Below are 13,279 nucleotides of genomic sequence, written 5' to 3'. Positions count from 1 at the left end.
GTACGACTTATGGATTACAATGGCTCCCCCACCCATACCGTCCTTCCCACCCACAACCCTCCCCTTTCCCACCCCCTCTCCCCTTCCATTCACATCAAGATTCATTTTTGATTATCTTAATATACAGAAGATCAGCTTAGTATACATTAAGTAAGGATTTCAACAGTTTGCTCCCACACAGAAACATAAAGTGAAAAATAATAGATGATTTTTTTTAAATGATGATGAAATCAGATCAGACCTATTGTCATGTTTAATCCCAGTGAGAATCAAGTTGGGAATTCATAATTTCTTTTTCTTTTTTTTTTTTTTTACAGAAGATCATTTTAGTATACATTAAGTAAAGATTTCAACAGTTTGCACCCCCATAGAAACACAAAGTGAAATATACTGTTTGAGTACTCGTTATAGCATTAACCCTCAATGTACAGCACATTAAGGACAGAGATCCTACATGAGGAGTAAGTGCACCGTGACTCCTGTTGTTGACTTTACAAATTGACACTCCTGTTTATGGCATCAGTAATCTCCCTATGCACCAGTTATGAGTTTCCAAGGCTATGGAAGCCCCTTGAGTTCTCCGACTCTTATCTTGTTTAGACAAGGTCATATTCAAAGTGGAGGTCCTCTCCTCCCTTCAGAGAAAGGTACCTCCTTCTTTGAAGACTTGATTAATTGGTTTGTGACCTTACCAAGTCAGTTGTGTAATTTCTGTGTTGATCTAATCAATTAAACACAGACTACTCTAGTTAATCTCAAGGAAATGATTTTAGCATCTCTTTCAGTGGATACTTCCATCAATATTTGTTGTGGACACAAAATACTTTGGACAGCTTCCACATTTCTCTCCAAATTTTTTAAAAGATGTATTTGTTGATTTATCTGAAAGACGGAGTGACAGAGAGCAGCAACGGAAGAGGAAGAGTGAGAGGGAGAGGGAGAAAGAGAGGGACATCTTCCATCTGCTTGTTCACTCCCAAATGCCTGCAATAGCCCAGCTCAGCCAAGATGAATCCAGCAGCCAAGAACTCCTTCCATGTGGTAAGGACACAGATACTTAAAGCATTACCTGATGCTTTCCTAGGTGTGTTAGCGGGAAGCTGGATGTGAAGTGGAACAGCCAGGCATTCCAATATGGGGACTCCAGCATTGCCAGCAGCAGCTTAACCTGCCACACTCCAATGCCAGGCCACTCTCCAAAACTGTTTTTTGAGACTTCTTCAATTCTACTTACATCAGATGGAGTGCTTGAAGACTAGCTAATCCACATTCAACACCTTATGGGATGTCCCTTATTCCTTTTCACCAGGACAGCAGGTAATTCCTTAAAATGGAGATGTGCCCCAAAGCCTTATGCAGAATTCGTGGATCTGCATCAGTGGTTATGAGACTGCTTCTATTCTTCATGAAATCAAAGGTTGTTACATTCATCTTGAACTGCCAAGCCGTATATGTGAAACTAGTAACCACTATTCAAAAGATCCAGGGAGTGTTCTGATGATGGTAGTCTTCTTTTTCAGAAATAGGAGTTGTGGCATGTCTGAAATTTAATAATTTAATAATGTCCCCAGTTGTGTTACCTCAAGAAGATCATGTCAATCTATCTGATTATGCTAAAGTTGACCCTAAGAATCAAGTTCTCCTAATTTCAAGTCCAGTATTTTCTTCCAGGCATTTTCTAAATTGTATGATATGAACAAATAGCCAGGTTTGATTTGTGAATTGTGAAGATTATGCAAGTGCAGAGTTTGCAAACTTCAACCATCTAAGAATATTGGTTCAAGTTTCGTATTTGTATTTCTCTACTGTGCATGGAACATGTCTATTAAGTGAATCTCCTTAACACTCATGCTACTGATATTCTTAGAAAAGCATTATCCTCTGGTATATTTTCAAAAATTGGTTCAAAGCTTACAGCTAAAGATCATGGTGAACTGATTTCTCTCTCTTTTCTTTACCTATCATGATTTTCTTTATTTCCATTTTCTAGTTCTAGCTCCTCAAGTCAGAGGATATCTTTTCATACACACATACACACACACACACACACACACACACCCCTGAACTTTTCCAGAATATAAGCACTTGGCTATAGGGCAATATTCAAAGAGGCTAAATTGAACTATTGAGAAACTATGAATATGCTCAGATTCCACTTGGGTCTATAATTTTAGGATAGGGACTAAATGGTCTGGGAGAAGCTCTAATCAAAATTAAAATATAACTTCCAAGTTATTCTGCCATTGGCTATTATTAGAGTTTAAGATCATAGAAATTTTTAGGAATACTAATTTTGCTGCTATAAAAATGGGTGAGACATGGAAATGATTGAATTATTCTTCCATATTTCAAGTCCTTAGAGCTTCAACATTTACGCACAAAATGTCTTGCTGAGAAACACATGAACAACCAAATAGCACAATAGTCTTTCATCCCAGAATTTGTTTAAAGCATGTCATTAGTGATAGAAATACTTTAATACACTCCAAACATTTTCTGAAGAAATGTCATAACCAACTTCAAGAGAAAATTAATTCCTTACTAATATTTTCCTCCTGACAATATTTAAATGGGCTTTGAAATATATTTAAAAGTCATCCAAGACCAATATAAAGTAAATTTATTTTGTCACCCAAATTCTTATTTGTCTTAAATCAACTTTCCTCTTACCTAGATTGTGCAGTTTTCCTCATGCAATGGCCTTGAATATTGATTTCCTTGTTAAAGTTTTAAAAGGATAATGTTCCAAATTATAAAAAGCATAAGCACTGAGGGTATTTGAAATTGAAGATAGTTGAAAAAAGTTGCTTTTAGAAAGAGCAAAGAGGACAAGTGAACAATTTAAAAATGGAATGAATGGAATTTAAAAATGCAAATGAGTGAATCATATTTTGCACAGGAGCCAGATGTCCACTTGCTTCCATGTTACACAGTATAAAGGCTTATTTGTAAGGAAAGGTTTACACAATAAAAACAAAATGTTGTATTTAGAAAAACAGTCTATTGATCCATCTGGTTTCAATGTCTATATAAGAAAGGAGAAAAAGAATGGCATTTTGGTTAACTCTACCTCAATTATCAAGATCATATTGCTTAATCTTACTCCAAGAAGGCAGTGAATGTGCACCACTTGGTATGCAAAATTTCTTTGTGCTTCATAAACATTTTTTGTAAAGGGAAGGAGGAGCTACAGCTTTTATAAAAAGTCACATTTCCAAAAATTTTGAGAACCACAGCTCTTCTGTAAATATATAATTATGAAAGCATATTGTTTGCAACTTCTTTTGGTATATATATATATATATATTACTGATGAAATATATGTATACAATATGCGACTGATTAAACAATTATGATTTTTAAGGAGTCAAAGCAATATGCAGGTAAAACTTTTTCTTAGAAGAGTTCAATTTGTTGAATGGGATCAGAAATGAATATGCTTGGGAAATAGGGGGGGGGAAACACAGAAAAAGTCCTTAATTTTAGATTAAGGTAATAAAGATAATCATTTATCCTCAGAAATGTTAATACAAAGAAGCCACATATATCAGATATAAGGAAATGTTAAAATTGTATTACCATGTTTGAGTATTTTTAGATTTATGTGGCTAACATATTTGAGTATTTGTATTAAATGATAGCTTATTCATATTTGTTCCAGTCCACCAAAAAAATAAACTTTGAATTTAGAGAATTGTTAGTTATGTAAGAAGCATTTTTAATTACTCAGTTACTGAATTTAACACTATCATATCACTGGGAAATTTGTGAATGATAGAGGCATAGAAAAACAAAAATGTATATACCCCCAGGGTGCTTAAAATCATTCAAATTGGCCATAGTATACACTACAGATCCTATTTCTTATAATTATTATGTTAATGTTCTTTTGGAAATGTTTATTTCAAATCCAATGATATATGATCATTACTGTGATTTTACTTTTCTATTTTTTAAAGGTTTGTAAAGTAGATATGGAATAGCGAGTCATCAATTACTGAGATGTGGGATGAAGACAGCCAACACATTTAAGTAAGTCTCTCTCACACCCACATCCATAGAACCCAACAGGAACTGCTATCTGATTAAAATTAAGTGTATTTTCCAGCTCATTTCACTAGATTTAGTTCAACCTTTTGCTTTACATAAATAGAACTTGTCTAACTAAATCAAAATTTAAACAAGAAGGCTGTATAACACTCTTTGACTAGTATACTATTTCTGAGACCCTTTCTTCTTTTTCATTTCTGAGTAAGATATTAGGGTAACCTTTTTTCTTTTTCTTTATTTCTTTAAATTGTATTTATTTATTTGTAAGGCAAAGTTATGAAGAAGCAGAGGCACAGAGAGGGAAAGAGAGGTCTTCCATCCATTGGCTCAATCTCTAGATAGCCACAAGGGCCAGAGCTGAGCCAGTCCTAAGCCAGGAGCCTGGGACTTCTTCCAGGTCTCCCATGCGGATGCAAGAGCCCATCCTCTACTGCTTTCCCAGGCCATAGCAGGGAGCTGGATCAGAAGTGGAGCAGCCAGGACTCAAACCGGTGACCGTATTGGATGCTGGCACAGCAGGCAGTGGCTTTACCCTCTATGCGTCAGCGCCAGCCCTTCTTTCTCTCTTTTATTATTGTTTTTTTTTTTTTTTTGGCCTCTATACTTATACACAATTTGTCACCCTTGGGGAAATATAATGGTTTAATAAAAGGCCAATTTGGGAAGCATTTAAAGTTCCAGAGCACTTATGGAAGTGACATAAAAATACCATGCTGTTTTGAAAATTTCTTCACCTAATTCTCTTACAGTAACTATGGAAGCCATTTCATGCAGAAAACAAGAGCTCAGTAAATGCTTCTCAATAGGATGGTAATACTTCTATTTGTTCTCACTAGATATAAAAGTCATTAACTATTACTAACTCTTCTTGGTAAGGATACAAGGAAATAAAATCTTTATTTGATCTTATTATTTTATGAAATCACCAAACTATGCCATCCTGGCTTCTAATGTGGGCAGTCATCTCAACCCTTGCTTCTTACCATGTGGTCTACAGACCAAAAGTATGAACATCACCTTCAAGCTTACCCAAATGGGAATGCTGCCACCCAATGAATCAGTATCTTCAGTTAACAAAATCCAAGTGACTCATAAGCAGATTAAATTTGAGAAGCACTGCTCTAAATCAGAATTTCTTAAAGTAGGATCTCAATCAGTATCAGCATGTATGAGTTGGTAAAACATGAAAGTTGGTCAGACCTACCCTAGGGATCTACTCTATATTGACACATTCTTCAGGTAGTTTTTAAAAACATTACAGTTTGGCCAGCGCCGCGGCTCACTAGGCTCATCCTCCGCCTTGCAGTGCCGGCACACCAGGTTCTTGTCCCTGTCGGGGCACCGGATTCTGTCCCGGTTGCCCCTCTTCCAGGCCAGCTCTCTGCTGTGGCCAGGGAGTGCAGTGGAGGATGGCCCAAGTGCTTGGGCCCTGCACCCCATGGGAGACCAGGAGAAGCACCTGGCTCCTGCCTTCGGATCAGCGCCGTGCGCCGGCCGCAGGCTGCGGCGGCCATTGGAGGGTGAACCAACGGCAAAAGGAAGACCTTTCTCTCTGTCTCTCTCTCTCACTGTCCACTCTGCCTGTAAAAAATAAAAATAAAACAAAAACACATTGCAGTTTGACAAACACTATCCTAAATCATCAAATCCTGATTTTGCTTCAGATATTTTCTTTGTACTAAGTCTTCTGGCTACCTGCTTCTTTTTCACACCTGCTGTAAAAAGAAATCTTGTAACACATTGTATACTTTAAAAAAAAATCCTTGGAGAATTCTAGAGTTCTCTCAAATATTACAATAATTTTAGAATATATTTCCCTATTTTGGTTAATTCATATGTCAACATCTGTCTTATTATCTGATAAAATCCTTATCATCACATATATTTAACTTATATTTACTTTACTTTTTCATACAACAGAAACAATTAAAGAACAGAGGAATTGAATGGGTGGAAAGTAGCCATATTAGTCACATTTACATTTAGTATTTACTATCTCCCCATATCTTCCTATATAGTGTACAAGATGATAGAAAGAAAACCCAAATTCAAAATAAAATTGTAAAAACAGATAATACTTTACAAAAGTGCATATTTTTGAAGACACAAACACAGAAAGGAATAAGAAATATCTTAAAGCCCAGAGTCTCCTAAGAAATACAAGTGAAGTGAGAGCCCTCTTATAGAGGTCTTCAATCTATTGACAAGAAGTTTTAGTGGTCTCATTTTTTCAGAATTACTATTTTTTTTATTTATTTGAGAGAAAGTGACAGAGACTGAAAGAAATGGAGAGAGAGAGAGAGAGAGAGAGAGCGAGAAACACTCCATCAGCTGGTTCACTCTCCAAATGCTCAGAATGGCTAGGGCTAGGATTGAGCAAAAGCCAGAAGCCGGGAAAGCAATCTAAGTCTCTGATGGGTGTGGCAGGAGCTCAATTACTTGAGCTATCTCCACCACCTCCCAGGGACTATGTAGTAGGAAGCTGGAGTCAGGAGCAGGAGCCAAATATCAAACCCAGGCACTCTGATATGGGACACAGATGTCTTAACCCCTGGGCTAAATGTCAGCTCCCAGAAGTGATTCCATCTTTATTGTAAGTTAGGCCACTGCCTCCTCTATGGAGCTTCCCAGTCTCTCTGAGGCAAAGTTAGAAGCAACTCCGCCAAATTCTTATAATCGTCATTGTATAATATGTTGTTATTTTTGGTTTATTTCCTCTCTCACTGGACTACCAATATTTTGAAGATTTAGAACTTTATATTACTGGTCTCTGAATTACTGGTAGCAAGCATGGTCACACCGTTTAGTCATTAATAAATAGTTTGAATGAACAAATGAGTAAACGAATGAAACTATCACAATAAATATAATTATACTCTTTCGATGAGTAATAGCTTAAACTACAATGGAAAATCAGGCATCAGAAATAATTTTCTGTTACATCTTACATTATTATTGTTAGAATGTGATTTACTTTATACCATGTAGCCATTTTTTACAACTATAACTATAGCATAGAATCATCTAATATCACCATCCTGAAGGATCTTGAATATAATGAGATAGACATTATTTTCCTTTTGCTAATGAAGAAATGGGATATTATGATTAAATGATTCATGCACATTTACATAGGATGCTATTGATAAACCAGAGAGATTCTTTATTCATATTCCCTTTGCCCAATGCTGCCATTTGAACTAACATGAAAGAAACTACCAAATGTATGCCTTTCACACTTAAATAATTATGAAAATTACGTTGTATTTCACTTGAGTCATCACTTAGTTCTTAACACATTTTAGGTCTTTACAAAAAAACTGTCATGATTTTTAAGCCTCCAAGTTCTTACTATTTAAAATGGTTTTGTTCCCTTTCTGCTATAGGTATTTTTTAAAATTTTTGAAGACCCCATTTCACCTTAAAAAGCGCATTCCTCTCTCCATGCCCATGTTTGAATCTGTTTAGTGGTGAAGAAGTTGTACCTTCTTCCTAAGGAGAGAAGAGACAAAAGCCCTGGGCAGCAGGATTTCCTTTCTGTGCTTTGGTCCCAGACAAGCATGAATAATGTTGGGCGACCTTTAGCTCCAGACTGTTGAGCCTATTGTATGGTGACTTCCTTTTCTTGTATGTTGCAAAGAGGAGTTCAGATGTCAAATCTTCAAATTGGAGCATCAGAAATTTACAATACAAAAAAATCCCAAAGATCTTTGGAGCAAGAGAATCAACATCGTTAATAGTACCATGCCTTTACTCAACACACTTGAAGAAAGGTAGATAAATAAGGCTATAGGGAAAAAAAAGCTGTAGTCACAGTAAAGATAATAATATATACAAACTCATGCTTATGAATACAGTTAGTCATTAATTTGGCTATCAATTCATTTAGTTGGTTTCTAACTTAGACCTTTTTAATGAGAACATTTGTATAATTCTCTTATTCAGGTGATAAAATCAGTTCAAGAAGCACCAACTCCGTGACTAGGAAAATGTTTCAGGATAAATACACTTAAAATGTTTCTCTGAGCTAAAGGTAATGCAGTGTGTGTGTGTGTGTGTGTGTATAAAACCCTCCAGCTAGTAACCCATTATGAGATTTTTGAAATATTGGAAGGCAAAATATATTATTTTTGTATTCCATTTCCCAACCATGCATACTCTACAATGACTTCATAGATGTCATGTCAAAGTCATAATTTTTTAACCATGTGGGAAGAGATATGGAAAATAATGAATATTGAAAAATGCCTTAAACTTCAGTGCTAGCAGGCTGATTTACAGCCAATTCCCAGCAAAACAAGTCTAAAGAGATTTATTTTAGAAATCAATCAGCTAAAGCATCTAATTCCTTCAGTTCATGGATAATATAATTCCTGAAATAAGAGCTCTAAAATATATGACCTTGTAAATCTTTGATTCTTTGAAATGTACTCATGATTATTCAGATTCTTCTTCATCATGAAACAATGATACTGTGATGTAGGAGGAAAAACAAGCTCTGTACCACTAGGAATGGCATTGCCACTGGAGAAATATCTTTTAATACTGAAGTTAACATATTCTTGCTTGTGTAAAAAAATACTGTAGCCATACCGAAGTTCAATTAGAAGGAAAAATCTAACAGCTAATTAAAGAGTTGTGTGTACTAGATTAAAGTCAGATTTAATATGTAAACAAGATTTTTGAATGTGTATTTGGCTAAGGATATGTGATCTAGTCACATATGCTGAGTGGTCTGGAACATAAGAAGGAGTAAGAGCCAGTTGAGATTTTTAAACTAAAAATTAGAGAATTTTAATGTCTGAAATTCATCTTTGTATGGTTTTACAATTGCATTACTACTTTCTAATAAAAGCATATATTTCCATTATTCTGTGAATTTTCAACCCTATCAACCAGGAAACTCAAATTTCAAAGTTCTCACACAGTCAAAATGTACCAACGTGGAATGTATAATCAAGGACTCAGCCCTAGAACATATTTAATTCTGTTCAAATAAAGTGTCTCCTCTCCTAAATGATCTTACATATCAAATCTCTGTATTAATCTTTATGTATTATTTCTAACTTTAAAAATATCAGTGTGCATTACTTTTGCAGAATTATTGAGTTGTATATCTGAAAATCAATAGTAGGTTTGGTGACATAATTATTCTCTCAAAAGCCAGGCATTCGTAAATGTGGAGCTATGTCTTTTTCTAGTGGTAAAGTTCAGGATTTGTTAATTGGTGCAATCAGAGAGTAATGGTTCCAAGGCTGCTGCAGCAGTATACTTACCGAAATTGAAGTACAAGCCAGGTCCATGGCGATAAGCACTCATTTACCCACAAAACTGAGAGATTATACTGCCGAATAATCAATTTGCATAGATATTTGTACATAGATGCGTCTCTGCTCCATCCATGCACGAAAAAGCAGAGCTATGTAGGATCTTACTTCTTCACTCTCCAAAGGACAAGTCACTAAACAAGAGAAGTTACAAAAAAAAATATAGAAGAGAGTCATAAAATACAGGAGTACTATCTTCAGCCCACATAAGCTTCTTATATGATTGTGCAATTACAAAAAGTATTTCAGTGATGTAGCACTGAATTAAAGACCTTTATTTGAAAGAAAAGAAATACACAGCCTTATAATGAAAAGGAAAAAAAATGATTTCAGAAGCCGGTGTTAATTTTCTGACTTCAAAGTTCACGTAAGAGTCTTGTAAATGACATGCTCTTAACATTCACATTCCATAGCTTTCAAATATTTTACATGCATAAAATGAGTATGGTGCGTTGATTCAGTCATCGCCTACAGCAGGACAGACATCCGTCATTTCATTTATTTTACTATCGATAACTGGGAGCCTCTGGTAAGCCTCCCCCTACCACAGAATTTATATTATTAAAGATTATGTAAGGAAACCATACTGTATTTACATATGTACAACTTGAGATGCACTAGGAAAAGCAAGCAATCAGGAGCTTCAATTTGGTGTCTTAAGAATCGCCCTGTATTCTTATTATCCTGCAATTGTGTTCAGAGCTTGAGAATTTAAAATGGAGGAAAAAAATCCTTATACTAACAATCACCATTTTTCCTGTAATCAAGTCCATACTTCTTTTCATATTCTTTTGGTGGATTGCTTTTCCCTGTTTATTTTTGTTGCTAAACAAGGTGAGAGTTTAGGTGACATTTTTCAATGATGACTTCTTTTGCAATAACAAAATCTTAAATGCAGTCTCTTTTCTCCTGCTATGTGCTATCAAATTCATCTTTGTATGGGAGGCACAAACTAAAATGAGTAAATTGCCCTTAGTAGGTAGTACTCTTTTCCTGGCACTAGGAAGTAAATTGTCAAAGAGTTACACAGGGTTTTAGCTGCATGATTCCCATTGACTTTAATGGGAGTTGCAAGGAAAACACCCCATGCAAAGCTTAGAAAAGTAGAGGTTAGTTTTCTTTATGGCCTCCACCGTATTTTGTACCCTCTAGCCTTGAACATTCTCTCCTCATATCTCTCCTTATTCCCCATCCCACCCCCATCTTTGTACCTTATCCCACAAAGAATATAAATTTCAGGCCCCGTCATTTAATCATTCCTGTATGTAACTAGTCTACACATTCCACCTCAACACCATTTCCATGGCGCCACAATTAAACATCTCACTCTCCAACCTCCCAACCCCAAGGCATTCACTACCTTCCTGTTTACATGGATAGATATAAAAAATGAATTTTCATGTCTTTATGAAATATTGTAACATTAGCTGGATATTTTTGAAACATATTTTAAACAATATCAGAGTTGCCTAAATTATATTATTTAATCTTTCTTAAATTTAAAATTTCTTAAATATTTCTTATATGATCAGTTTTCCCATTATTTGACTCTTAAGTTATTTAAGTTCCTGAAAGTTTGCATAGAGCACAAATGTGTAAGCTTCTGGGAAATACAGCCAGCATCGCAAGACAGTTATTACAGCCTCTTAAGCAGCAGTTAGCTAAAGTGCTTCATAGGACAACTAGCGAACAACATAATAGATACCATGATGTTAGCTGCTGGCAGAATGGGCACAAGATTCCATCATGTCTGAGGAATGAAGGACACCCTTGTCTGTGTGATGGAGACAGCAATACCACAATTGCCTGATGTCACTCTTATATAATGCATTATAACACACAGACACACACACACGTACACCCTATGGGATTGTTCTAATTCCCTAGCAAGTTTTGATTGTGGACTGAGCCAGACTAGGCTAGCTTTGAGCTGGATTTTTATGAGTGTTTGGTTCTGTATAGAATACACAAAAGGCCCAATCTTCGTGCCTACCACTTTTTTCATTACTGTGGCATTAATTACAAAGTAAGATGCCAAGTAATTGGCAAGGAGAACACTACTTGCTTATTTATCGAATACCTTTATCCTATGCTCCTGGCTTCTCTCCTTTACTGCACTTTTATAATAGATTCCCAGGGTAGCAATGTAAAGAGTAAAGGGTCTTTCCTTTGCGCATTTATCACTCAACTTACCTTGAATTCTTTGTCCTATTTTAAATCATACCAGTAAGAAGGAATTTGCCCTCAGCAACATACTAATCAACACACCATATACAAACACATGGAGTCTCAAACAAAGAAAAGAGTACGTTCTGCTATAAGCAAATGGTTTGCTACCAAAAATCTTCCCAGTTCATTCCTGTACCTATGGATTCATTATTTCTCTGAAACACTGAGAGCGTAAAATACCAGATGCATCAAGCAAACATCCTCAAACCTTCTCAACACTTAGAATAACTCAAAAAACACACAAGGACCTTTTTTGTTTTTTTGTTTTTTTCTCAATTGGTTGTCTTATTTGCTCCCGGTTATTACCAATTGCTACCGTTGCATCTCTATGTTGATCGTGACAAAAGATATGTTTTTCATAAAATAACACATTTGGACATAATAAGGAGAACCTTGGTTCCCATCTTCCCCGTTGCCGAATAGCACGTCTCGTGCTGTACAGGCGCAGTTGGCTGTCCAAGGACCCTGATGCCAAATTGCGGAGGATATTCTTGTCGCAGTGACAAATTGCTTGCTGGTGGGCTGTGCAGAGTGTTGTTCTGGCAGCATCAGAGTTGTCTACGTGTCTGTCACTTGGTTAGGCTGCCTCGATGCTAGGTGTTTCCACCGCACTCCCCACCCTCTCCCCTTCTCTTCTATGCATTTTTTAGACTTACCTTTGCTTCCCAGTGAGTGGGGGCTTTAACATTCACTTGTCAAAGAGCCTATGGAAAATGCCTCGAAAGCTCTCGGTACAGGTATCTGTAGGGTGAGAGAAGGATTTTTTCACAGTGCCATACTTGTTTTCCATACAAACCTACAGGCTGCCATTACAGCCACCCACATTCCGGTTGGCAAGGCACTTATGCAGTGAGCGCCTTAATGAATCCAGACAAAACTGCACAGCATTCCTGACACACAGGAAAATCATGCATTTTAATGATATTGCAGGGTAATTTCTTTCTTTAGTCTGTAAAATATTGATGGTCAATGTTACTTGATGACATTTCAGCAAGCAGATTATTCTGCTTCTAACCTGACACTATTTTAAAACAAAAGAGATTTCCTTTATAAATTCTTGATATAAGTATGTTTTTTTCCTTGAGGATCTACTGAAAGAGTAAAAAGCAGAAACATAAATGAGTAGAAAATATTCAGTAAACAGATTAACTGGTAAACATACTGCAGGCAATCCCAACAGTGTCAGTTGACTACCTATGAAGGTATATAATTTAATGCCTCCAGATAATTTGTGGGTAAAGTCTAGCCAGCTGACATGATGAGATAAACAATAAATAACACTCCTATTTCATTACTGAGTTTATAATTAGATGTACATGTAAAGGCATTTTAAAACTACAGGAAATAGAGTATTTTAAAATTGTTTTATAAAACTGAAAAGGATAAAGTAATGAATACAAAAGACATAAGAGACCTTTTTTATTCTATGGAATGACATAAAGCATATTCTGCAGCATTGGTGTATTATTTAAGACTCAGGGATGTATAAAGGAATCTAATGGGTTTTTTCACAAAAGATAATATACAATGGAATAATTCTTGGAGAGAGTGAACAGGCTTTTAACTTGAGGAAAAGAAAATGTTTGTTTTTGCTCCCCTCAAATATAAATGCATTTGTTGGTTTTATTGTTCAAACTGTAACCCTGAAGTAAGTAGACTATGAAGCTCTCCTC

At 35.9% G+C, this 13,279-nt stretch overlaps 1 long non-coding RNA gene across 1 annotated transcript; it reads left to right on the top strand.

The window, feature by feature from the left end:
• The first annotated feature begins 735 nt into the window (after positions 1-735).
• LOC103351188 (uncharacterized) lies at positions 736-8,154 on the top strand. The gene is made up of 3 exons (XR_007910519.2): positions 736-1,317; positions 3,960-4,032; positions 7,996-8,154. It is a non-coding gene; the product is annotated as an uncharacterized lncRNA (long non-coding RNA).
• The last annotated feature ends 5,125 nt before the right edge of the window (positions 8,155-13,279 follow it).

Source organism: Oryctolagus cuniculus, chromosome 12 (assembly GCF_964237555.1).
Source record: "Oryctolagus cuniculus chromosome 12, mOryCun1.1, whole genome shotgun sequence".
Classification (NCBI taxonomy): domain Eukaryota; kingdom Metazoa; phylum Chordata; class Mammalia; order Lagomorpha; family Leporidae; genus Oryctolagus; species Oryctolagus cuniculus.
Note: the sequence above shows the minus strand (reverse complement) of the source record. Positions and strands in the feature narration are given on the sequence as shown.